This window comes from Amblyraja radiata, chromosome 4 (genome assembly GCF_010909765.2).
Source record: "Amblyraja radiata isolate CabotCenter1 chromosome 4, sAmbRad1.1.pri, whole genome shotgun sequence".
Taxonomy (NCBI): Eukaryota; Metazoa; Chordata; class Chondrichthyes; order Rajiformes; family Rajidae; genus Amblyraja; species Amblyraja radiata.
Genome location: NC_045959.1, coordinates 105,983,440 through 106,011,139, shown reverse-complemented (window position 1 = coordinate 106,011,139; position 27,700 = coordinate 105,983,440). Strand labels below are relative to the sequence as shown.

Here is a 27,700-nt window from a genome sequence, read left to right as displayed (position 1 = left end):
AGGACGAGCAGATACCCAGTTCCCTCAGTTTGACAATAAGTTGAGAGAGGTGGTGGGGTTGATTGCCGAACTTAAGGGTCGAGTTGGTTTTGTACTTGATCAATACAGTTTTGGGTATACAGGGAGTAGAACAGAGGACTGAGTAGACAACCATGAGGTTCAGGGTGGAGGAAACTTTATGACTGACATCTGCTGATCAGGAAGTCGAGAAGCCAGTTGCAGATAGAAACCCCAAGAACAATCTTGAAGTTTAAGAATGAGCTTATTAATTATTATTGTGTTAAAGGCTGAGCTATAGTCTATGAATTGCATCTTGACCTAGGCGTTCGTCTGGTCGAGGTGTTCCAGAGCTGAATGTAGTGCAAGAAAAATAACGTCCTCCGTAAACCTATATTTTCTGTATGCAAATTAAACTGGGTCTAGATTGTCTGGAAGACTGGTGCAGATGTGGGTCAGTGTCATTTTTGCGAAGGACTTCATTTTGGTTGATGTTAGAACTGTTGAACTGATAGAAATGTTGGTAGTCATTGAGAAGGGTCACTTTATTTTTCTTGGGGACTAAATATGTCATTGCTAGAGATCATCCCTGATGGCCCACAATGGGCCTGATAGTCTCTGCCACAATTGTCTAGCATTTGTTTGATTGTATTCAGAGTGGGATCATCTATATAATTAAAAGTCTCATCTTGACAAATTCCTGTCTGCGCTATATATTTAGAAAAAACGCTACCATATATCGCTATGATTTTTGGCCATCTTCCACAGTCGTCCTCCGCTGAGCAGGCCCCGAGGAATTTTCCCATCGATTAAAAATAAAAAAGTTATGAGTGTTTATAAAAATAAAAAATAAAACCTTGAGATCCTCTCGCCTGTCAATTACCGCGATGAAGTTAACGCCCCTTCCGGGGGGGGGGGGGGGGGGGGGGGACAGGACCATAAAACCGCGGATGCCTGGACATGAATCGGTCACTCTGCAAGATCGCGAGGGAGAGACCACGACTCTCATTCTAAGCTGTGAATCAACTGAACTGTGAGTCTGCAAAGTACTTGCAATAAATGATTTGTTAGCCCGTAATGAAAATGAAATGAGTTGTTTGGCCCGCCCTGTGCTTGAAACTGCAATGACAATGGAAATGAAATGAAAATGCAATGAGCTGTTTGGCTTGGCCTGCCCTGTGCTTGAAACTGCAATGGCAATGGAAATGAAATGAAAATGCAATGAGCTGTTTGGCTTGGCCTTCCCTGTGCTTGAAACTGCAATGGCAATGGAAGTGAAATGAAAATGCAGTGAGCTGTTCGGCCTGCCCTGTGCTTGAAACGGCAATGGCAATGGAAGTGAAATGAAAATGCAATGAGCTGTTTGGCCTGCCCTGTGCTTGAAACTGCAATCGAAATGAAATGAAAATGCAGTGAGCTGTTCGGCCTGCCCTGTGCTTGAAATTAAAATGGAAATGAAATGAAATGAGTTGTTTGGCCTGCCTGAAACCACTAATTTTGGCCCACAAGGCCCCTAAGCTGAGAAACCAGTCCCTTTTGCCCAAAATGCCCATATTAGCCCAGTAAAAACATTTTGGCATTTTGGTTCCAGGCCAGGAAAAGTCCATAAAAAGTGCCTTTCACTGAGATTTCAATCAGATTTTTTTTAAAGAGCCCCTTAGGCCCATCAGGCCTGTACTAGCCTAGGATGAGTCCCTTCAGCCCATCAGTAAGTATTCCCCCTGCAAGTATTAAACCTCACACCAGTATTTTTCTCCCTCCCTTCATTGGCTCCCTGTGAAATCCAGGCCAGGATAGACTTTCCTCCATTGCTGTGATCTGCAGAAAAAGACGAAAAATGTCCAAAATTGATTCTCCACCCTCTCCCTCTTCTCTCTCACAGAGTCTCTCACCCGTTTTGGGCAGAATTTCTGGCAGTTTCTGAGCTGCCAGCCCACCAGGCCTGAGTGACTGAGCTGCCAGCCCACCAGGCCTGAGTGACTGAGCTGCCAGCCCACCAGGCCTGATTGACTGAGCTGCCAGCCCACCAGGCCTGAGTGACTTAGCTGCCAGCCCACCAGGCCTGAGTGACTGAGCTGCCAGCCCATGATTCTATTTGGCTCGCAATTTCCATACTAGCCCTCGGGAAACCAGTCCCTTCGGCCCATAACACCCATACTAGCGCTCCAGAAAGCCCCCCCCCCCCCCCCCCCACTGGCCACCAATAATGGAATTGGTGGAGAGATGGAATATTGTGTTGGGGGACCGACGAGTCCCACTTAGTCTAGTCCTCCTTAAAAGCCTTGAATAGCCTGACCGGTGGTGGGGAAGATGCTGGATAAAAGATGAAATAGCAGCACATTTGGATGGCAGTAACAGGATCAGTCCTAGTCAGCATGGATTTAGAAGGGGAATCATGCTTGACTAATTTTCTGGCCCGACTTCGGGGCTGTGGCGACGTTCCGGCGGCGGCGACTCGACTTCGGGGCTGTGGCGGTGTTCCGGCGGCGGCTACCCGAATTCGGAGGTTCGGACGCGGGTCCAGTGGACGATAGCATCGGGAGCTCGCAGGTCACAGGTTGGTGACCTGTTTTTCCGGGGCTCCCGCAACAACAGCTTTGTCCGCTGGACTGGAGGGCGGCAGCTTCGGCAGCTTCGACCGCCCCGGGCCGTGGAGTTTGAACCGCCCGTTCGCGGAGCTCGGATTCAGCCGCGGGACTGACTTACTTACCATCACCCGGCGGGGTCACAACATCTGAAGGAAAGTTGGGGTCATAGAATACGAAAACCGCATTTTTGGCAAAGTTCTTCTACAACAGTTTTGCTGGTAGAGATTGCGGTTAGTATTTTTTAGCTTTAAATGTTTTGATTTTATTTAAGTGTTTTTAACTTTTAACACTTTCTAGGTGTGTGTTTCTGAATGTCAGAAATTCATTGTATTTTGAATACTGAATGATTCAGCGGCAAGGCTGACAATTTTATTTTAGCATTTCCATATGACGTTGTTCTTGCATCAGTCTCCCCTCCGCTCGGCCTAAAAAGACCACACACTATGATGAAATGCTAGGAACATGGGGATAGGTGAGATTGGAGCTGAGGCTTTGTGGCAAATACATTTTAAGAGATTGTTCAAGGTAATCTTTTTTTTGTGAGTCAGGGCACATTTGGGGTGGGGGTTAAATATTGGCAAAGAAAGTGGAGCTGAATTCCCTGCACTTCAAAATAGTTGATCGGAAACATTTATGCCCACCTAAGAGAAAAAAAATCTAGGCCTTGATTTAATGTCACATCTGAAGTACAGTACCTTTGACATAATACCACTACTTCAATTCTGCACTGGTTGTCTGCTTTGATCTGTCGTTTTCACTCCTTACCCTTCCATATCTCTAGTCTCCCTCTCCCTTGCCTCTCAGTCTGAAGAAGGGTCTCGGCCTGAAACGTCAACCTTTCCTTCTCTCCAGCTATGCTGCCTGTCCCGCTGAGTTACTCCAGCATCTTGTGTCTATCTTCGATGTAAACCAGCATCTGCAGTTCCCATTGTATCGTTCCTACACATTTATTTTACCTGTTGGCCAGCCAAGAGCACTGGGTATTATCCAAAGTGATTTCCTCTTCAATTACTGACCTCCTTTGAGTCTGCTTAGCTGTGTGTTCACAAGAACCATGATTCTTTGCTCCCACCTAGTTGGCAATCTAGAAAGAAGTACATTGGCAATCAGCACGCCATTTAAAAAAAAGTAATAGTCATACAGCACAGAAATGCGCCTTTTGGCGCAACTTGTCCATGCCAACTAAGATGCCCCATTCAAGCTAGCCCATCTCTCTGGTACTCTCTGGTAAATAAAGGATTCAATTCAACTTAATTCCCCTGGTTTGGGTAAAAGATTGTGCATTCACCCTATCTATCCCCTCATGATCTCGTACACCTCTATAAGATCAACCCTCAGCCTCTAGCACTCCAATTAAAATCCTAGTCTGCCCAACCTCTCTGTGTAGCTCAGGCCCTCCAGTCATGGCAACATCCTCGTAAATTGAATAGTTAGATTTTTGCTGAAGGAAAAATGAATCGTTTGGTGATGGATTAATAAGATATACATTTTTGCTCAGGAGCTGGTACTTTAGCTTTGATTTACGAGCAAGTATGATGGGAATCAAAACACAAAGTTGAAAGGTCAATGGTGTTGCGGTCTTCAACGAGTAAAGAAACAAATCTGATGCCAAGCTAATGAAGGCTATTTTGGTTCTGTTCATTAATCATGTATGATTACTGTGAAACACAAAAAAGATAAATTGCATGTAAATCTGACCTCACCTCTTTGGGTTGTCCCAAAGCTTTACACTTAACCAATTTTGTTGTCTTTATAGTCACTGCTATTATGCAGAAAATATTAAAGATAACAAAACAGAAACAAGAAAAATGTCGATCACAGCTGAAGTTCTAAAGAGTTAGTTTTGGTGCAGACATGACTCAAGAAAGGAGGCTAATGGGCCTGTCCCACTTAAGCGATTTTTCAGGCGACTGTCAAGTCATAGCAAGTCGCTGAAAAACCGGCGACCGGAACGACGACTGTCAGAGTGGAACACATACACACACATCGCTTCCTTCACCAGCCAGTTATACAGGGCAAGCGGGGGGAGCGCTGTCTTAGTGAAATTCACACGGTGCAAAGTCAATGTGATACAGACACACACCACGATGAACAGAAAGGTTGGCACTGTAATTAAGACGGTGAAAGCACAGTGTACACGTAAGTCCTTTAAAAGAGGGGGGGAGAAGGGGAGACGGGGTGAGGAGAAGGAGTGGAGACAACTTTTAAGAAGTCAGAGATACGTGACTGTGAAGCTCGGCGGACATTAACTTTACCGGTCGGTTATCCTTGGTTCTGAAAACTACTGTTTATGTTTTTTTCTCCCAATGATCCACTGAAATTTACCGGTCAGCACCGGCGACAACTTATGACAGCCTATGACAACCTACGACCTTCTGGCAACCCACTACCACTGCACCTACGTCACGAGGATTCTCGCTACTCTCCATGGCGTCAAAATTCTGGTCGCCGCTAATTTTTCACATGTTTGAAAATGAGCGGTGACCAGAATGAAGCCGCGACTAGTTACGAGAATGCGGGAACTACTCACCACCATGCAGGCGATACACCAGCAACCTCCGGCGAAGAGGTGATGACCATGTGGCGACCTCGTAGTCTCCCATAGTCGTCTAAAAAGTCGTGTAAGTGGGACAGGCCCATTTCCATCCTATTTTGTGTTTTGGGTAGATTGTTCAAACAGCTAACCCACTGCCCAGTTGAAAAATTGAAGGATTTGCCAATTAGCAAACTACTTACTTCCAAATACGTGCACTTTGGTAAAGCCCATTCCTTGCTTTGTGTTCTGCCTGGAGATTGGAATCATCTGGTCTTTTTGTTAATGGGAGGGCTTCACTGCCAGCGCACCAGACAGTGCTTGGGTTTTGAGTGTCCTTGGATTACTGATTGGCGGCAGTCCGGCTGATTAGGACCCTTGAAGACGGTTGCCGTTTCTAGTTCAGTTTTATGACTGATGGGGATGGTGGGAGGGGGGAAAAGAAGTTGAGATGTGCAGGAGCAGAACATAGAATGTTGATTATTGATCTGAATATCCGGACTATGAATCATTCATGACGAGACGAGACAAGAAAGGAAATTACATATTTGAAGCTGAACAAAAATGGAAGAAAATTCAGCTTTATACAATTGCACAAAAAAAAATCAAACTGAATGCAGGAGAATGCACTGAGGTTCGCAGGATCCCACTCGGTCGTGACTGACCATGGGTGATGCATCCTAGTTGTTGGCTGCTTGCTCCAAAACTCGGCTAGAGCAGCGTCGCTTGTGGCTGAAGAGACCAATTGGTCTCTTGTTGCTGAAGTTGCAACAAGAAACCAATGAAGTGGCTGAAGTTGCTGCGCTCCTTTCTGCGCGCCCGCTTGTCTGCCCCTGCGTTCAACCGTTTCTCCTCCCCCGTTTTGAGATGTTGGTTCATCTCCACACATCGATGTCGAACGTGTTCAAAATGTTGGTTACCTCTCCACACATCGATGTCAAGCGCCTTCACATCTCTCTTGCAGACATCCTTTTAACGTAGCTGGGGGCGGCCGATGGTTCACCTCCCAGATGTCAGCTCTCCTTAGAGGATGTCTTTTGGAATACAGCCATCCTCCATGCGGTGGACATGGCCCAGCCACCGCAGACTGCGCTGCCTGAGTAGAGTGCACATACTGGGAAGGCCAGCACGAGACAGGATCTCGGCGTTGGACACTCTGTCTTGCTAGGATATGCCCAGGATACGGCGGATGCTTCTCAGGTGGAAGGTGGTGAGTCTTCTCTCCTGCCTGGCCTATGTAGTCCATGTCTCACTGCCGTACAGCAGCGTGCTGTTGACACAGGCATTGTAGACTTCTATCTTTGTCTTCACTGTCAGCTTTGGGTTGGTCCGCACTCGAGTTGTGAGGTGAGCAAGAGTTGTAGCTGTTTTCCCGATCCTCTTATCAATCTCTGTGTCCAAGGAGAGATTGTCGATGATTGTCGAGCCGAGGTACGTAAACTGATGGACGGTATCAAGTTCGTAGTCGTCGATGGTGATGACAGGTGATGCCTCTGTATCCTACCCCAAGATGGTTAGCCCAAAGTCCTTGCATGCCCGATAGAAGTGGTCCATCAGTGTTCCTGCTGGGTTTATTAGTTCCTGCTGGGTTTATTAGAATCTAAACTGTCCAAGAATCTAAAATGTATGGATAAGGTTTGTGGTGTTAATGATTTTTTAATGTCTATGTAATAATTCAGATCTTCTGCTTACACAATCAGGATTTCCACTCCATTTAACTGGCATTTCCTTTGTTTAACGCAGAATTTCAAAGTATGCTGGAAACTTTTTACGCACTTAATTTAATGTTTTTATGTATTTAACCAAGTGGAAACTTGGCCAGTGTGCAGACTGAATTTCAGCTTTTCGCTGTGATTAAATTGTGGTCTCCAGCCACCTGCACTATTCCCATGGAATTCTGGTTGCCACCCAGACAGACATTGCAGACTTCATTGTGGTACTTCAGACCTGGTGCAAGTACAGCACCCCCTTTAAATCAATAAAAAGAAACAGTTACTGACAAGCTTGAAACAGTTCAGAGAAGATTTACCAGGATATTGCCAGGACTCGAGGGACTAAGCTATTGGCAGAGATTGAGCAGGCTGGGGCTTTATTCCTTGGGGGAGGGGGAGAACAAAGGGAGACCTGGTGCAGCTACTATGAATACTTTGTAACTTTGTCAGCGCCCGTATGTGGTGACTATTTGCATACCATAGGTGTAGACTACATTAATTAATTGGAGGGCAGGAGGATGAGGGCTGACCTTACGGAGGTGTACAAAGTCGTGAGAGGAATAGATCGGGTAAATGCAGTCTCTTGCCCAGAGCAGGGGAATCGAGGACCAGAGGACATAGGTTTACGGTGAGGGGTTAAGATTTAATGGAAACCTGAGAGGTAACTTATTTACTCAAAGGATGGTGGGTGTATGGAACACGCTGCTGGAGGAGGTCGTTGAGGCAGGTACCGTAACAATGTTGAAGAAACATTTAGATAGGGTAGGTTTAGAGGGATATGGGCCAAAAGCAGGCAGGTGGGACTAGTATAGATGGGGCATGTTGGTTGGCCTGGGCAAGTTGGGATGAAGAGCCTGTTCCAAGCTGTATGATTCTATGAGAAAACAGTAAGAAGGTCACCAGAGGTTGCTGTTTAGGTCTCCTAAGTGGGACAGGGGCTAACTGAGCCAACTAGAAAGATAGGTTGAGGGAAGAGTAGGTGAATATCCAATCCAGTAGTGAATTAGGCAAAGACTAGCTACTGTGCTCTGATACAAAGTAATTGACCTGAAATGTTTAGTTTCTCTCCACTTGATGAGTATTTCCAACAGCTATTATTGCTATGCTCATCTCCATATTTCTGGAGTCCCAAAGCTATGAAATTGTGTTTCAGTTGAATGTTGCTAGCTACTTGCTGGCACTAATTTGAAATAAGTAGTATGATCTTGGACTGACTGTCAGGCAGCACTGTGGCGCAGTGGTAGTGTTGCTGCCTCACAGCCCCAGAGACCCAGGTTTGATCCTGACTACGGGTGCTGTCTGTACGGAGTTTGTACCTACTCCCTGTGACCGCGTGGATTTTCTCCGGGTGCTCCAGTTGTCCCCACTCTCCAAAGACATACAGGTTTGTTTCTTAATTGGCTTTGGTAAAATTGTAAATTGTCGCTAGTGTGTGCAGGATAGTGTTATGCCCCTGTCCCACTTAGGAAACCTGAACGGAAACCTCTGGAGACTTTGCGCCCCACCCAAGGTTTCCGTGTGGTTCCCGGAGGTTTTTGGCAGTCTCCCTACCTGCTTCCAGTACCTGCAACCTCCGGCCACCACCTGCAACCTCCGGGAACCGCACGGAAACTTTGGGTGGGGCGCAAAGTCTCCAGAGGTTTCCGTTCAGATTTCCTAAGTGGGACTGGGGCATTAGTGTACAAGGTGATCGCTGGTCGGCACGAACCTGGTGGGCCAAAGGGCCTGTTTCCGTGCTGTATTTCTAAACTAAACTGAACTAAATTAAGAAGTTATTATTATGACCTCTCTATTTTGAGCTTTGTGTGGTTTGGTCCTGCAAATATTATTTTTAAAATTGAATGCAATAAAGTCAAATTCAGAAATAAAATCACATTGCACCCTTGCAATCATTACAGAAGCTATTCTTCCCCAATTTTATTTGCGCGTAATGCCACAGAAACATAGATGATCAGAAACATAGATGCGCACATTAAGTTTTACTTCAAGTGCTTTACTTTAATTTTCATGTACTACGCTGGGTCCAATATGCTCTCTTCCAGCTGGCATGCAAGTGTGGGCTTCTGCCTTTCATTTCAGTGTTATTTAACTGTTCAAGTAGACCAAATAAAATCTTGTAAGCTTTTTCACACTCTACTTGAATCCGTTAAATTTTGCATCATGGATCCATGTGACATCTTATCTATCTATCTATATTACTAAATCTCTGATCTTGACCGCTTTTGGCCTACTGTGCTGTGATTTCCGAGAGAACGCCGCCACCTACGGCCGTCATTTTTGGCCACCTCGCCCAGAGCCCCCCTCTGCCTTACGGGTGCGGAGGATTTTTCCGATCGATGACAAATCAGAGAGATATTAATGTTTAAAAAAAAATCACCATTCTCTCTGCTGCCCCTGCTGGAGGGAGGGGGAGGGACTATAAAACCAGGAAGTGGTGTGCCTCACTCACTATCTGCAATATAGATGAAGCCAAGGGTCACGTCTCTCTGAGCTCTGAATAACACTGAACAAATGTCTAACCAACTGTGAGTACCCTTAATGTGGTTTGAAAATGAAAATATGGTTTGTTTGAAGTAAAAAGGCACTGCCTGCAAATGGTTGTTTGGATGCTTTGGCTTGAAGTTGAAAGGCACTACTTACTGCAAATGGTGGCATGGGTCACAGTTTAAGGATAAGGGGGAATTTTTTTAGGATCGAGATGAGGAAAACTTTTTTCACACAGAGAGTGGTGAATCTCTGGAATTCTCTGCCGCAGAAGGTAGTTGAGGCCAGTTCATTGGCTGTATTTAAGAGGGAGTTAGATGTGGCCCTTGTGGCTAAAGGGATCAGGGGGTATGGAGAGAAGGTAGGTACAGGATACTGAGTTGGATGATCAGCCATGATCATATTGAATGGCGGTGCAGGCTCGAAGGGCCGAATGGCCTACTCCTGCACCTATTTTCTATGTTTCTATGAAGTTGAAAGGCACTACTTACTGCAAATGGTGGCTTGGGAGCTTTGGCTTGAAGTTGAAAGGCAGTACTTACTGCAAATGGTGGCTTGGGTGCTTTGGTTTAAAGTTCAAAATGCACTACTTACTGCAAATGGTGACTTGGGTGCTTTGGCTTGAAGTTAAAAGGCACTACTGCAAATGCACTTACTTCCTGTTTGCACTGTATATTGATTTTAGATAAAACACTACACTTACGGCTGTGATTTTTGGCCATCTTACTCAGTCCCCCCTCCGCTGAGCAGGTGCAGAGAATTCTTCCCATCAATGAAAAATAAGTGTTGTTAGTGTTTAAAAAATGTTGAGAATCTCTCTCCTGTCAATCACGCCCTGAAAGCTACACCTTTTCCGGTGGGAGGGGGAGGGGTTATAAAACCCGGAAGTGTGGGTGTGGCTCAGTGTCTGCATGATGGGGGAGGGAGAGGTTATGACTCTGAGCTGTGAATCAACTGAACACACTGAATGTCTACTGAACTGTGAGTTTGGTGTTTTGTGTGGTTTTATGGTGGTTTCACCCTGCATTAAATGGTATGAAGCTGCACTTGAATTTGGTGGCCTTGCACCCTGCTTGAAGTGGTTGGAAACTGCACTTGAATTCGGTGGCCTTGCACCCTGCTCATAGTGGTAAGAAACTGCACTTGAATTTGGTGGTGTTGAACCCTGCTTGAAATGGCAGGAACATGGATTTGAATTTGGTGGACTTGCACCCTGCTTGAAATCGAATTTCAAGGAATAGTCATGAGTCAACTGCCAGCCCACCAGCCGTGAGTGAGCTGCCAGCAGATCAGGCTTGAGGGACTGAGCTGCCACCCCAAGACCCCATACCAGCACTCCAGAAAGCCCCTCCCACTGGCCACCAATATTGGAATTGGTGGAGAGGTGGAATATTGCGTCGGGGGACCAGCCCTCCCATGTGAACATGGGACCCAACGGGTCCCACTTAGTCTAGTATATTACTAAAAGTCTGATCTTGACCGCTTTTGGCTTGCTTCCGAGAGAACGCCGCCACCGATGGCCGTCATTTTTGGCAACCTCGCTCAGAGCCCCCCTCCGCCTTCCTGGACCGGAGGACTTTTCCCATCGATGAAAAATCAGAGAGATATTAATGTTTTTTTTTAAATTGCCATTCTCTGCTGCCCCTGCGGGAGGGAATATAAAACCCGGAAGTGGTGCAACTCACTCAGTCTCTGCAAGATGGAGGAAGCCAGAGGGTCACGTCTCTCTGAGCAACAATGAACACATGTCTACTCAACTGTGAGTACCTTTAATGTGGTTTGAAAATGAAAATATGGTTGGTTTGAAGTAAAAATGCACTGCAAATGGTGGTTTGGGTGCTTTGGGTTCAAGTTAAAAGGCACTACTGCAAATGGTGGTTTGGGTGCTTTGGCTTGAAGTTAAAAGGCACTACTTTCTGCAAATGGTAGTTTGGGTGCTTTGGCTTGAAGTTAAAAGGCACTACTGCAAATGGTGGTTTGGGTGCTTTGGCTTGAAGTTAAAAGACACTACTGCAAACGGTGGTTTGGGTGCTTTGGCTTGTAGTTAAAAGGCACTACTGCAAATGGTGGTTTGGGTGCTTTGGGTAACTTCCTGTTTGCACTGTATATTGATTTTAGATAAAACGCTACCACTTACGGCTGTGATTTTTGGCCATCTTACTCAGTTCCCCTCCGCTCAGCAGGTGCAGTGGATTCTTCCCATCAATTAAAAATAAAAGTGTTATTGGTGTTTTAAAAATGTTGAGAATCTCTCTCCTGTCAATCACGCCATGAAGGCCATGAGAGGGAGGGGTTATAATACCCGGTAGTGTGGGTGTGGCTCAGTCTCTGCATGATGGGGGAAGGAGAGGTCACGACTCTGAGCTGTGAATCAACTGAACACACTGAATGTCTACTGAACTGTGAGTTTGGTGTTTTGTGTGGTTTTATGGTGGTTTCACCCTGCTTGAAATGGTGTGAAACTGCATTTGAATGTGGTGGCCTTGCACCCTGCATGAAATGGTATGAAACTGCATTTGAATGTGGTGGCGTTGCACCCTGCATGAATTGGTAGGAAACTGCACTTGAATTTGGTGGCTTTGCACCCTGCTCGAAGTGGTAAGAAACTGCACTTGAATTTGGTGGCCTTGCACCCTGCTTGAAATGGTAGGCAAATGGATTTGAATTTGGTGGCCTTGCACCCTGCTTTGAAATGGAATTTCAAGGAATAGCCATGAGTCAACTGCCAGCCGTGAGTGAGCTGCCAGCACATCAGGCTTGGGGGACTGAGCTGCCACCCCAAGAACCCATACCAGTGCTCCAGAAAACCCCCCCACTGGCCACCAATATTGGAATTGGTTGATAGAGGTGGAATATTGCGTCGGGGGACCAGCCCTCCTGTGTGAACATGTGACCCAACTGGTCCCATTTAGTCTAGTTCTATCTAAAGACAAACTAGTTTCTGTGACAGGTCGGTCCTACGACATCAGCGTGAGGAGTAAGTGATTGTTGGACTATTGGTTAGCTAGTCGATTAGCAGTAACTTTATTTGCCATGTCGCTCTTTTGTACTGGCTGGTGCAATGTTTATGTGCTAATTTGTAATTCCTCAAGATAACCTGAACAGGTATTTCCTCTAGAAGTTTGACTTGTGTCAGTGACCTATTTCTATGTGCTCGAACAACATTTCAATGGCTGAAGGATGGACACAGTAAACGCTGAAACAACAACGGAAGAAGCCTGTTGGTTGTTTCCGTATTAGAGGAAGCATATACAATTGCTAGATCTGTGTTTTCTGATAGCAGTACTCAAGCAACCGAATGGATCATTGGTTGTAATTAATTGGATTTTCATAACGTACATTTTTGTCACTTATGTTACCTCAAATGAAGATTTATAACCTGTGTTTAAGAAGTATTTTGAAGTGTTATGAGCATCAATAAATCACAACATTGCATGATTACTTGATTACAAATTGGAACAAATAAAATAATTTAAATTGGGTTGTATGCTCTTTCATTCTAAACATAAGCACCAACTGATCATGTATAATGTATGCAAATCACTGAAACTCTTGCCCTTGACGATAGAATAAAACAATTTCCTGAAAATAATTGTTGAAGCTCCCAAGAAAATCCAGAATCGGACATTAAAGACAAATTGAAATATTTGTTGCTTGTTTATGGAAATTCTTGTTTCTTTGAGTTGCAACAAATAGCTGGAATAAACTTCCTGAAGATTTAAGACTTGCCTCAACTTTGACCACTTTTAAAAAAGACTGAAAACTTTTATGTTTACTTTAGCTTTCAGCTAAATCTTAACTACATTGCAGTTTTAACTTTTGCACTTTTTATAATGCATTTTTAATTTTCTTTTTTTTTCTTTTAATTCTTCTATTTTATTTCATTTTATTATTTCATTTTATTGTATGACATGTTTTTATGTGAAGCACTTTGAGTCTGCCTCGTGTATGAAATGTGCTATATAAATAAAGTTGCCTTGCCTTGTTGACAAAATAAAGACTTGAAGACGTGGTAATCGTAAGAATTGTCAAACAGTGGATAAAGGCATCTTATTTGTGGATGGTAAAAAAGGGCAGGGTTGGGGAGCTGAAATCCCAGGACATGCTGGATCATCCGAAGGGATGAGAAGACGTCTTATTTTGGAAGTAGAAATGTGATTGTCTTGAAAAGCACACAGTATGAAGCTTGTCCTGCCTCTTTTTTACCCAAATGGTGCTGGGTATATGGAAGGAGCTACCGGAGGAGGTAGTTGAAGCAGGAACTATCACTATGTTTAAGAAAGATTTAGACAGGTACATGGATAAGATAGATTTAGAGGGATATGGGACAAACGCAGGCAGGTGGGGCTAATGTAGATGGGACATGTTGGTCGGTGTGGGCAAGTTGGGCCGATGGGCTTGTTTCCACGCTCTATGACTTTGTGACTCTACGACTCTTCTGCAAGAATTTTGAGGGCAGCAACTGAGAAGTGGTTTCCATGCGTGCCATGCTTGCTTTGAGTTTTCATCAAGTTTCCTGTAATCTTTTGTACTTTTCAGAAGCCTTCTTTTAGTTGTGGCATGACTTCAGTCAGCATTGGCTAATTTCAGTTGGCAATAGGACTCCAGAAATTACTCCTTCTGCTGTGGCTCGTGTTTAAGCAATTGGAGTTGGTTAGAGGTACACAAGAACCATGCATATCTTTGAAATGGCTTTGCCTTCTCGATTACCATGTGCTCTCATGCAAATCAAATCTGCAAATATTTATATAGCACAGGTGCAGACTTTAGTTTGTTATTCATAACTCATTTCCTGTGTTGTCCCACAATATGCTATGTCACAACGTGCCAAGGCAAGCGTAGAGAAGGGCTGCATGTTGATTGCCGGCACCGCTGTCTCTCACACAACCTCTTGTAACCTTTCTACTCTCAAGCCTCAACTGTTCTGTGTTCCTGAACTCTGTAGCCACTTCCTGGTGCTTCAGGAATTTAAGACATTTGTCGTGGTCCAAGATCGCGGTACGTGTTAATATAATTCCAAATGATGATCAAAAGTCATTGAATCCCACAAAATCGTATGTTTTTTCTACTATTTCCTTCAGACATCAGGAGCCTTGTGAAACTACCACTTGGCAAGGATTCCAGGAGGAAGTGTTGATGTTCTTTAGATTTCATTGTTTAATTAGTAAATGCCATTACTGCTGGAGCGTTGGCAAGTAATATATTAAAAGCTTTCTGTGTGTGGTCCATCTTGTGCTTCCAGGAAATGTTCTGCTTGCTAGCTAAATCATGTCTACTAACTAAAATCATGCTGGCTGTTATCTCTCAGCTATTAACCATATGCTCACCAAATCCGATGGAAATCAGGGAAGTTCTGTAACAGAACCACCAATTTTACAATATTAACAAAAATTAAAATTCTTTCTTGTGTTTATTATTTGTGCTTAATCATGTGAGCAAGGAGCATACGTCAGGCTGTTGTTCATAGACTACAGCTTGACATTCAACACCATCATCCCCTCTAAACGTGTTACCAAGCTCTGTGAACTGGGTAACACATTCATTAGCAATTGGTCCTTGACTTCCCCAGAGTTGCTGCCTTACAGCGCCAGAGACCCGGGTTCAATCCTGACTACAGGTGATGTCTGTGTGGAGTTTGACAAAAATGCTGGAGAAACTCAGCAGGTGAGGCAGCATCTATGGAGCAAAGTAGTTTGTACATTCTCCCTGTAAGTGCATGGGTTTTCTCCGGGTACCCCGGTCACCTCCAAAGATGTACAGGTTTGGAGGTTAATTAGCTTTGGTAAAAATTGTAAGTTCTTAGTGTGTAAGATAGTTCTAGTGTATGGAGTGATCACTGCTTGCTGATGACTCGATGGACCGAAGGACCTGGTTCTGCACTGTATCCCTAAAGTAACTTCAAGTTTCTGGGCGTGCATATCTCTGAAGATCTGGACGATTGAGGAGATTCGGCTAGTCGACAAATCCTCTCTTGAACTTCTACAGATGTACGGTAGAGAGCATATTGATTGGGTACATTACGGCCTGTTTCAGCAACTCAAACATCCAGAAATTAAGGATTTTTTAAATTTTATTTTTATTTTTTATTTATTAGAAGTACAATACAGTGGTACCTTTTTTACAGGTTCCCAAAATTATGTTAACATAATACATTCTTTGTACAACCCTTTTTTTAAAAGAGAGAGATAAGAAAGAAAGAGATAGTAAAGAATGGAAATAAGTAGGGAAGTGAAGCAGGAGGGAGATTATCCACTCGCCACAAGGAGATGCTTTTTTATATTATTGATCATCTTTCACCCATACCTGAAACTTTTAATTTTTACGATACTGTTGCACCACATGAATCCAAAAAATCAATAAATGGAGACCAACTCGTTAAGAATTGGTCTTGTTTGTCTATTAGGAGGAGTCTCATTTCTTCCAGGTGGGCTGGGTCCAACATATTACTGGTCTACATTTTAAATGTTGGTATAGTAGCATTTTTCCAAAATTTAAGTATAATTTTTTTTGCTGTTAGTAAACCATAATTAAAAAATGAATTTTGGGGTATATTTAATTTGTTCCCGTCTATTATTACTCCGAATATAATCATTTCAGTATTAGGTTCCATTTTTATCTTAAATAGACTAGTGAATATATCACACCAAAATTTATGAAGTTTTGTGCAAGAAACAAAAGAACCCAGAAATTAAGGATGATGGGGATTATTAAAAAAATATGGTGAACATTGCCCAGTCCATCAGGGGTACTGACCTCCCCACCTTCAAAAGGATCTCCAGGAGGCGCTGCCTCAAGTGCAGCCAGCATCATCAAAGATCCACACCGCCCTGGCCACATTCTCACTTCACTCCTGCCACCTGGAAAAGGCATTAAAGCCTGAAACCAGCTTCTTCTCAACAACTATGAGGCTATTGAACACTGCGGACTGCAACTAAACCCTGAGTTATGAACTTCCATGATTGCACTGGGGACTTGGGGCTTTTTGTTTTTGCACTATTTTTTAATTTGTATTGTATATTGAACTTTTTGTTGCTCTCAATGAGTACTGTTGTGCTGATGCAAATAAGAATTTAAGTGTTCTGGTTGTGAGACATAAGACAATAAAACACTCTTGACTCTAGGGCACAAAAAAGGTGACATCTCAATCCTGCATTTGAGGATCATTTTAAACAGAAGGTTGCAGTCCCCAGCCTGTCAAAACTTAAGTAGATTTGTATTGATCAGTCAATGTTGAAATATGAGTGCCGTGGGATGAGTGCAGAGGCATTACGATTTAACAGCTTTAAGTCTGTAATACCATTATACCACTTTCACAGAACTGGCAAATGCGAAACCATTGGGATTCCAGTGCCTTCTGAATATTTTTCAAAAAATTGAATAGATTCACCTTGTCATCACGACTTGTGGTATATAACTTGAAAATGAATTTATGAAATAGATCGAGAAAAGTATGTATTTAAGGTGTAGAGAGAAAAGGAAATGAAAAATATATATTTTATGTTGCAGATAATAAAGACTCTGTTAGAAACCCAGTATAATTTAATTGGAGACGTGCACATATATATTTCTAAGCACCAAAGTGTTATTTGTGGTATATTTACTTACTTTATATATTTAAACTTTATATATTTACTAGACCAAGTGCAGACCCGTTGGGTCTGTTCCCGCAACGCACGGTTGCAAGGGGGGGGGGCCTGACGTCATCGCGCAACGCCACGCGCTAGGCATACGCCGTCAAGACGCTGCGTATGACGTCGAGACGCTGCGTACGCCCTCAATGCGCCTGCGGGCTGACAGGCAGTTGAGAGATGGGAGGCGAGAGAGGGGAGGAGAGAGAGAGGGGGGCTGAGAGGGGGGGAAGGGAAGGGGGGTCATGGGGTGAGAAGGGAGGGGGAGAGGTGGGGGGGAAGGGAGGGGGAGAGGTGGGGGGGGAAGGGGTTTATGGGAGGGCAGGGGGGGTAGGGGAGAGGGAGGGGGGAGAGAGAGAGAGCGGGAGAGAACGGGGGGGGGGGAGAGAGAGGGGGGAGGGAGAGAGGGGGGAGGGAGAGAAAGAGAGAGAGAGAGCGGGGGGAGGGAGGGAGAGAGAGAGAGGAGGCGAGAGAGGGGGGAGAGAGAGCAGGAGGACGGACAGAGAGAGAGAGGGGGAGGAAGAGAGAGAGAGGAGGGGGGAGGGAGAGGGAGAGGAGGGGGAGGGAGAGAGAGAGGAGGGGGGAGGGAGAGAGACAGAGAGGGGGATAGAGAGAGAGGGTCACAAGGTTTATTTCAAAGCTCGTTTGCCTGCTCGTAAGATTTTATCAAAGGGGTTCAGTTTGCAGCTGTGTTCGAGCGGCGGCTGTTAACGCTCGTTCTTTCCAAAGATCCTATAGCCGCTTAGCCGCTATGGGATCTTTGGTTATTTCTGCGCAATTTGAACAACGGGGCGGGTTGGAGCGGGCGGGCGGGCGTGGGGACACGGAGGCACACAGAGAGAGGCACAGAGGCAGGGGAGCTTCCTGCCTTTTGGAGCTGGGGTTTCCGTTTTGCGGCGTTTATTGAGTGTGCGACCATGCTGGTGCGAGCGGAGCGAACGATCAAATGCAGCAGAGGGCTGGCCGATGGAGAGAGAGGGCAGTGAGAGAGGGGAGAGACAGAGACAGAGGCATCATTTGGAGACCCTACAATCACCGGTTTGGCACCATTTCCAATTCCCAGTTGTAGTAAGTGCAGAGGTCTTGACCTGCCCATGAAGGTCTGTTTTCTGGGGGGGGGGGGGGGTGCAGAGAGAGGGGCAGAGAGAGGGGCAGAGAGAGAGAGACAGAGAGAGGGTGAGACAGAGAGGGCAGAGACAGAGAGACTGTCGGCGGGCGTGGGGCGGCTTCTTTTTGGCCCCGGTCACGGACCCATCCCAAACCCCGGGTTTGGCCCTCACTCCAGCTCCAGGCTCTGCTCCAGCCCAGGCTCTGCTCCAGCCCAGGCAGCAGCCTCCCCACCAGGCGCTGGGCGGCGGACATGGACTCGAGGGAGGCCATGGGCGGGGATCGACCTGGGAACCCCGAGCGAGGCGGCGGGCGGGCGCCGCTCCTCTATAATCTTTGGGCGGACGGGCGTCGAGCCGGGCTTGGCCTGCGGCAGCAGCCTCCCCACCAGGCGCCGGACCCGAGCGAGGATGTGGACGGGCGTGGACCCCGAGCAAGGCCGCGGCAGGCGGGCTTCTGCAGACATGGGGGGGGGGCGGGGGGGCGAGCAGGCACAAAGATTATAGTATCATCTAGTATCTTTGGGCAGGTGAGCGCGCTGGAGTCCAGCAGCGGGAGCCGTGGCGCGAGGGTACTTGGAGGCATACTGGAGGCAGATTGGTCGGCATGTGGGATTGTGACGTCAGCAGCTCGATTTAGATTTTAAAATGAGTGAGTGTGGGGGTGGGGGTGGAGGATTTTATTAAAAAACGTGTACATAAAGATGTCCAAATGTTTTGAGGAGTGGATGAGTGAATGTAAAAGTGAAATCGCTAGCGAAATGGAAAAAATCTCAGAGTTTTTCGGTGTGGTTTTGGCGGACCAAGGAATCAAAGGCCATCTGACACACCCACAAACACACACACACACACACACACACACACACACACACACACACACACACACACACACACACACACACACACACACACACACACACACACACACACACACACACACACACACACACACACACACTGAGTTTTACTATATAGATAGATAATTTTGTGTTTTAGAACAATGTACATAGCTGCTCTTGAAAAACATTATTTACTATGCCACTAATTTTTTATTTTAATAATTTTCAAGGGACCCACAATGTTCCCTGTTATACTAATTCAATATTAAAAAACTATTGTTGACTTGTTTTCCTTGAAATTTCTCATCATGTTCCATGTTGGCAGTTGGCTATTTCACACCTCTTGCTGTTCTCTATATCATTAAGATCAGTTTTTCATTTGCATTTTTATGGTTTTTTTTTACCCTTTTAGTTTTATGTAGACCTTTAGGTGTTCATGATTAATATGTTAAGCTCTTTTCCCATGGTAACATAATGATTTGGCTAAACAATTGGCTGATTAGTAAGTTAGCAGACGACTCAAAAATTTGCAGTTGTAGATAGTGAAGAAGTTTGTCAAAGGATACAGTGGGATTTTGACCAGTTGGAAATAACCATTGGAAAGGATTGGTAGGTAGAGTTAATATGAACAAGCGTTATTTTGAGACGTCATATGTAAGAGGAAATGTAAAGTGCAATACCCTTCGGAGCACAGATATACAGAGGGAACTTGCGTTTCAAGTTCATAATCTCTTAAGGTGGCAACACAAGTAGATACAGTGGTTATAAAAGCATACTTGCCTTCATTGGTCAGGACATTGAGTGTAATAGTTGGGAAGTACATAACATGTTGGTTAGGCCACCTTTGGAATATTGTGTGCAGTCGCCACTTAACTGGAAGGATGTTGTGGCTTTGAAGAGGGTGCAAAAGAGATTCGCAAGGATGTAGAAACAAGGAACTGCCGAAGCGGGTTTACAAAAAAAGGCACAACGAGCTGGAGTAACTCAGAGGGCCAGGCAGCACCTCTGGTGAATGTAGATAGGTGACATTTTGGATTGGGACACTTCTTCAGACTTAATTCTTCATCCACAGAGATGAAGCCTTTATTATATTATTAGCTATACCCAAAAGTAAGAGGGCTAAAATCTTTGCCCAACTAAAATCGTTGAAAAGCGACATAATGTTTTTACAGGAGACACACATGAAACAACAAACACAAATGAGATTAAAGGCGAATTGGATAGGCCAAACATACTACTCCTCATTTACTTCTAAATCTAGGGGTACAGCTATTCTTATTAGAAAAGGTATTCCTTTTAAATTAAAGAATACTATATCAGATAAAGAGGGAAGGTATATTATAGTTTCGGGTGAAATTTATGCAACCCCACTAACTATGATAAATATTTACGCTCCGAATTTTGATAACCCCCAATTTTTTGATAAAATTATTGACATAATATCGGAGTTTAATTACCAAAATGTGATAATAGGGGGGGACTTTAACTGTGTTTTAGATTCATATCTAGATAAATCAGCAAAACAAAAGAAGAGTAATTTAAAATCTAAGACTAGCGAACTTCTAAATACATATATAAAAAATACTAATATAATAGATGTATGGAGATCTGCTAATCCAGTTGGAAGGGAATACTCGTTTTACTCTTCGGTACATAAAACTTATTCAAGAATTGATTATTTTTTAGTGGATATGAAATTAATGCCATATACAAACAACCCAACATACCACATTAGTAGTATCTCAGATCACTCTCCGTTGACATTTTCAGTAAAATTTGAGGGAATGCCGGGTAAAAATGTTTTTTGGAGTTTTAATACACATATTTTAAATGACGTGCAAGGCTATCAATATTTAAAACAACAAATGACACTTTTTTTCGATACAAATGATATACCAGGTACTTTGCCTTCTTTATTATGGGAAACTTTTAAGGCATTTATGAAAGGAATTATAATTTCATATCAAAGTTTTCAAAATAAAAAGAATAAGACAGAACTATTGTTGTTAGAACAAGAAATCAGACAGTTAGAGGTGGATAATGCCAAAGATTCCACGACAGATAAACACAATAAGATAATATTACTGAAATTTAAACTTAATCAAATTTTATCGGCAAGAGTAATAAGACTATTCCAAATTACAAAACAGGAACATTTTGAGTTTGGTGACAAACCACATAAGCTTTTAGCTCGCCAATTGAAAAAACAAGAAAAGGAAAATACTATAACCAAAATTAAATCAGAGAAAGGTGAATTACTAATACTACCTAAAGATATTAATAATAGATTTGCCCAATTTTACCAAAACTTATATACATCTAAAATTAAAATAGAAGATAGTAAAATAATTTTTTTTCTAGATAACTGTAATCTTCCAATACTGGACCTTTTGGAACAAGAGGAACTAGGAGCTCAAATTACAATCAAAGAAATAGGTGAAACAATAAAATCGCTGAAAAATGGTAAGACACCGGGACCAGATGGTTTTAATAATGAATTTTATAAAAAAATGTCATGAGATAACGACCCCTTATTTATTTAATTTATACTCCCATGCTTTTAAAGAAAACAAACTACCTGAAACACTAACAGAATCAACTATTACGCTTATTCCAAAAAAAGATAAAGATTTAGAAGATCCGGGCTCGTACAGAGCTATATCACTTTTAAATACAGATCAGAAAATTTTAGCAAAGATTTTAGCAAGAAGATTAAGCAAATATATTAGTAAATTGATAAACCCTGATCAAACGGGGTTTATACCCAAAAGATACTCATTTAATAATCTGAGACGCCTGTTTAATATAATGTACTCGCATAAAGTAGAGGAAGAAGATATATCAATTATTTCTTTGGATGCAGAGAGCATTTGATCAGGTAGAGTGGCAATACTTATATAAAGTACTACAAAAATTTAATATGGGAGAGAATTTTATAACATGGGTAAAATTATTATATGATAAACCGATGGCAAGAATTTTAACTAATAACATGTTATCTCAAAAATTTCAACTATCAAGGGGTAATAGGCAGGGATGTGCACTATCACCCCTGCTATTTGCCCTTATGATAGAACCCCTGGCTGAAAGTATAAGAATTCATCCGAATATTCAGGGCTATAATACCATGGACTCCAAGAATAAAATCTCATTATATGCAGACGATATACTTTTATATATTACAAAGTCACAAACGAGCATACCAAATTTATTAAACTTAATAGAGGAATTTGGGTCTTTTTCTGGATATAGAATAAACTGGAATAAAAGTGAAATCATGACATTAAAACCTCAAGAACCTACACACTTATTGAAGTTCCCCTTTAAAATCGCAACAGAAAAATTTAAATATTTGGGTATTCAGATTACTATAAAATATAAAGCATTATTCAACGCTAATTTCATACCTTTATTAAATAAACTTAATACGCTGATTAAATTTTGGAAAACACTTCCCTTATCATTATTAGGTAGAATAAATGCAATAAAAATGATCTTCCTACCACAATTACTATACCTATTTCAGTCTATACCGGTATATATACCAAAATATATATTTTTAAAATTAGACTATAATATTACTAATTATATTTGGGATTATAGATCACATAGAATCACAAAAAAACACTTATGTAAACCAAAAGAGGTTGGGGGACTTTCACTTCCGAATTTTATGTATTATTACTGGGCAGTGCATATTAAGAACATGATTTATTGGTTGGATAGTTCTACCCAACAGACAGAATGGATAAAAATGGAGGAGGATTGCCATCCTTGTAATATAGGAACGATCCTCTTCTCCCCAAAAAAACTGAATAACACAATATATATGAAGAACCCAATTATATATGGTACAATAAGAATTTGGAAACAAATAAAATTATCTTTAAAATTAAGAAATCCATCACTGTTAATGCCAATAGCGAATAACCCTTTATTTAAACCCTCTCTTATTGATAAGACATATAACCAATGGGAAAGTCTCGGAATTAGAAGGATCGGGGATATGTACGAAATGGGAAACCTACTATCATTCCAACAATTACAATTACAATTTAAATTGAAAAACAACCAATATTTTAAATATCTTCAGATTTGCGATTTCATGAAAAAATATATACAAGGATATCAAAAAGTAACTTCTGACATTGGAAGAAGCAATGAATATTGAAGCTGACTCACAAAAATTAATATCATATTTATATAATAGTATTCTAAATATAGACCTACCATCGACAGAGGTACTTAGAGAACAGTGGGAACGGGAACTAATGATAAAAATTACGAAGGTTAAATGGGAAAAATACTTGATATATATTCACAAATGTTCAATTAATGTAAGACATAATCTAATTCAATTTAAAATTGTACATAGATTATATTATTCAAAAACAAGATTGAACAAATTTTATCCAAATATATCCGCCACTTGTGATAAATGTCTAGCCCAAAAGGCAACTATAACACACTCCTTAGTTTCCTGCATAAAACTTTATAGATTTTGGAATGATATTTTTGAAATATTTACAAAATTATTCAAGACAAGAATGGAACCTAATACTGAAATGATTATATTTGGCGTAATGGAAGATGGGAATAAATTGAACACATCTCAAAATCTATTCCTTAACTATGGTTTAATAATAGCAAAAAAATTAATACTTAAATTTTGGAAGGGTACATCAATACCAACGCTTAAAATGTGGATTGCAAGTATGTTGGACACAGCTCATCTTGAGGAAATGCGATTCCTCCTAATGGATAGATCAGACCAATTCATAACGAGTTGGTCTCCATTCGTCGTTTTTTTGGAATCATATGGTGCAACACAATTGTAAAAGAACTGTTTCAGGACTGGACGAGGGTTGGTCAAGATTATAAATAATGATCTCCCTTTCTTTTTTCTTTTATTTTATTTTCTCTATTTTCTCTCTCAACTTTCTTCATTTACTCGTTTTCTTTCTTCACACACTATATATTTCACATCTTTCTATCCTTTACTATCTAACTTCTTTTTCTTATTCTAATCTTTTTTCAATGTAACAAAAAAAAAAGAAGTTGTACATAAAATGTATTATGAAAATATATATTAGGCACTTTGGTGCCATATGACTGTACTTACTTCTAATAAAATAAAAAGGAAAAAAAAAAAAAAGCTATACCCAAAAGTAAACTTGGATTGTTTTCTCAGGAGCATTGTGGGCTGAGGGATGGCCGGATAGAAAATTTTGAGAGGCATAAATGGGTTAGACAGTCAGGATTTTTTTTCTCTCAAAGTGCAAATGTCAAGTACTAGACAGCATAAGTTTAAGGTGAGAAAAGCAGTTTAAAGGAGACTTACAAGACTAATGTTTTATACAGTGGTAAGTGTCTTGAGCAAGCTGTTAGGGGAAGCAGTAGAAGCAGATATAGTAGCAACATTTAAGAGGCATTTAACCAGACACATGAACAGGCATGGAATGGAGGGGTATTAATCATGTGCAGCAGATGTACAGTTTCAATCGGCATCATGGTCAGTGTGGGTATCGTGGGCTGATGGGACTGTACTTATACGATAGAACTTTATTTATCCCAGGAGGGAAATTGGTCTGCCAACTGTCGTAAAACACAACAAGATACATGTTAAAGTGACGAGTGGAAAGCCAAGGATTGGGGATGCACAAGATTGGGGGGGGGGGTCTCCTGTGACTTCTGTTCTGTTCTATGTGGTCATGTTCTGTTTTATGTACACTTTTTAAAAGCCTAATGCACTGATCTGCAGTTTGCACATACCAATGTAGTTTGTTACACAATCATAACTGTTTTGTATTTCTCCATTTTAAATACCCTATTGAACTCTATATATATGATTGCTATTAATTGAATGTTTGTACATGACTGCTAGTTAAATCTAATATTACATTTAAGCTGGGCTTCCTCGTGTTGAGTTTTGGAATATATGAAAAACTAGACCCGTTGGGTCTGTTCCCCCAACGTGCGGTTGTGGGGGGGAGGCGGCATGCAGCGTCACACACACTAACTATCCCCCCCGCACTCACGCTAATTACCCCCCTTGATATTATATTAATATTATTAATTTGCTCCTTTTACCCCATAACCACCCTATCTACTGACGCATAGCCCCCAACTTGCAGTCACATCTAGAGAGAGGGGAAGAGGGGGGGGTGGGGGTAGAGAGTGAGGGCAGAGAGAGAAGGGGCAGAGACAGGGAGAGAGAGACACACAGAGTGAGGGGCAAGAGGGATAGGGGGTGGGGAGGAGGAGAAGAGGAGGGAGGGTGGGTGAGGGGGGAAAGGTGGGGGAGGAGAGAGAGAGGGTGAGAGTGAAGGGGAGAGAGAGGGCGTGCTGAGAGGAGGGAGTGGTGGGGAGCAGGGGGAGGGAGGGTGGAGGGAAGAGGGTAGGGGGTGTGGAGGGGGTTTAGGGGAGGGAGGGAGGGAGGGAGGGAGGGAGGAGGGAGGGAGGGAGGGAGGGAGGGAGGGAGGGGATGGAGGGGAGGAGGAGGATAAAAAGAGGGGAGAGAGAGAGAGGGGGAAGGAGAGGGGGAGAGGAGAGGAGCGGAGGAGAGGGGCGGGAGAGGGGAGGGGCCGGAGAGGAGAGGGGGGTAGAGGAGAGGGGGGAGAGGAGAGGAGGGAGAGGAGAGGAGGGAGAGGAGAGGAGGGGAGATGAGAGGGGGGAGAGGAGAGGGGGGGCAGGAGAGGGGGGGAGAGGAGAGGGGGAGAGGAGAGGAGAGGGGGAGGGGAGAGGAGAGGGGGGGAGAGGAGAGGGGGGGAGAGGAGAGGGAGGGGAGAGGGGGGGAGGAGAGAGGGGAGAGGAGAGGGGGGAGAGGAGAGGGGGAGAGGAGGGGGGGAGGAGGGGTGGGGGGGGGGGAGAGAGAGGGGGGAGTGAGAGAGAAAGGGAGAGAGAGAAAGAGAGAGGGATAGGGAGAGAGAGGTGGGGGGAGAGGGGGAGAGAGAGAGAGAGAGAGAGAGTGCCTTTTTACTTCAACCCAAACAACCATTTGCAGGCAGTGCTTTTTTACTTCCAACTAACCATATATTCATTTTCAAACCACTTTATGGGTACTCACAGCTGTGGAGACATTTGTTCAGTGTCATTCAGAGCTCTGATTGAGGCACACCACTTGCAGAGACTGATTGAGGCACACCACTTGCAGAGACTGATTGAGGCACACCACTTCCTGGTTTTATAGTCCCTCCCCCTCCCTCCAGCAGGGGCAGCAGAAAGAATGGGGAATTTTGTAAAAGCATTAATATCCCTGTCATATTTCATCGATGGGAAATATCCTCAGCACACATGTGGCGGAGGGGGGCTCTGAGCGAGGTGGCCAAAAATGACGGCCGTAGATGGCGGCGTTCTCTCGGAAATCGCAGCACAGATGGCCAAAACCGGTCAAGAACAGACTTTTAGTAATATAGATAATTCCAAATTACCCCAAACAATCCTACCTTTCTGATATGATCTAATTTGTTTTATCACATTCAATATGAAATTTAACATTCCTCTTCAAAAGCGCAGTGTTTTAACTGCACAATTGTCTAATGTCGGTGTCTATCCATTTTGACATGTCTCAACAAGGGACCAATATAACTCCCACTAATCTTTTGAATGTTTTCCTTTCTACATTAATTTTCCCCATAAAATCTAAATATGAACTCCATTCCCCGCTTACATCTTGTTAAATCCTGTTTCAACATTGAAGCAATTTCATCTTTAATCATGAAGACTACTTCTCTCTAATATCTTGTCAATCTTTTCTGCAGTCCTGAGAAAGTACATGAAATACCCAGTCCTTAACCTACTATAGCCATGTCATACCTTACATCTTAATTTTACACCTGCAATTCATTTTTAAAAAAATAATACCCATTTGTTTGAATAAAGAAAGCAGATTTGGGCCATGGATTTAAACACTGCTGCCCTATTTTACTTACATATTGTTATTCTCTTATTTTAGTTTGATAGCTTCATTGTCATTATGAGATGAGCTGTTTGCGACAGGTTTATTTAATTGATTTGTAGAATTTTAATTTCCAATTTGTTTTGATGGGATTTAAGTTCTATTCTGGGATCATTAATCCAGTCCACTGTTATTAGTTCAATGGCAAAACCACTGTGGTACTCTACCCTTTTTCTAAATAGCATTATTTTTCCACAGGCCTTCTCCATTTCACCTTCTGTTGTAGGTGTGATGTGCTGCCAAAAAACATTCTGGTAGGCCTCCATCCTGCTGGTTTGTTTGAAAGACTTAAACGTTCCTTAAACCCTATATTGTAAAAAGAACTCTGCTGAAAAATGTGCTGGGAAGTTACTGACAATCCGAGAGATGTGAGGATTCATCAAGTTTAGTTTAGTGTAGAGATGGAAGCAGGCCCTTCGGCCCGTTGAGTCCATGCCAACCAGCAATCACCCCCATACACTAGTTCTATACTGCACTCTAGGGACAATTTACAGAAACCTATTAACTTACAAACCTGCACGTTAACCTAAGCCAATTAACCTACAAACCTGCGCGTCTTTGTGATGTGGGAGAAAACCAGAGCACCCGGAGAAAACCCACACGGTCACAGGGAGAACGTGCAAACTTTGTGCATGCAGCACCCACACTCAAGATCGAACCTGGGTCTCTGGCATTGCAAAGCACCAACTCTACCGTTGTGCCACTGTGCCGCTCTAAAGTGTGGGGAATCTAATGTCAATTCCTATGAAGTGCATCTTTAACTTGCCTCATTCTTAACTGGGTATTTTATTAAGGTGGTATTGTTGTATTTCAGGAAAGTGAAAGCCCTAAGGGAAAATCCAGTCACCTTAAATGA

At 42.9% G+C, this 27,700-nt stretch overlaps 1 protein-coding gene across 3 annotated transcripts in view; it reads left to right on the top strand.

Annotated features, from left to right (window-relative positions):
- The window catches only part of cnbd1 (cyclic nucleotide binding domain containing 1), a 117,253-nt gene that overhangs the window by 11,733 nt on the left and 77,820 nt on the right, over nt 1–27,700 (top strand). The gene's annotated exons all lie outside the window — the stretch shown is intronic.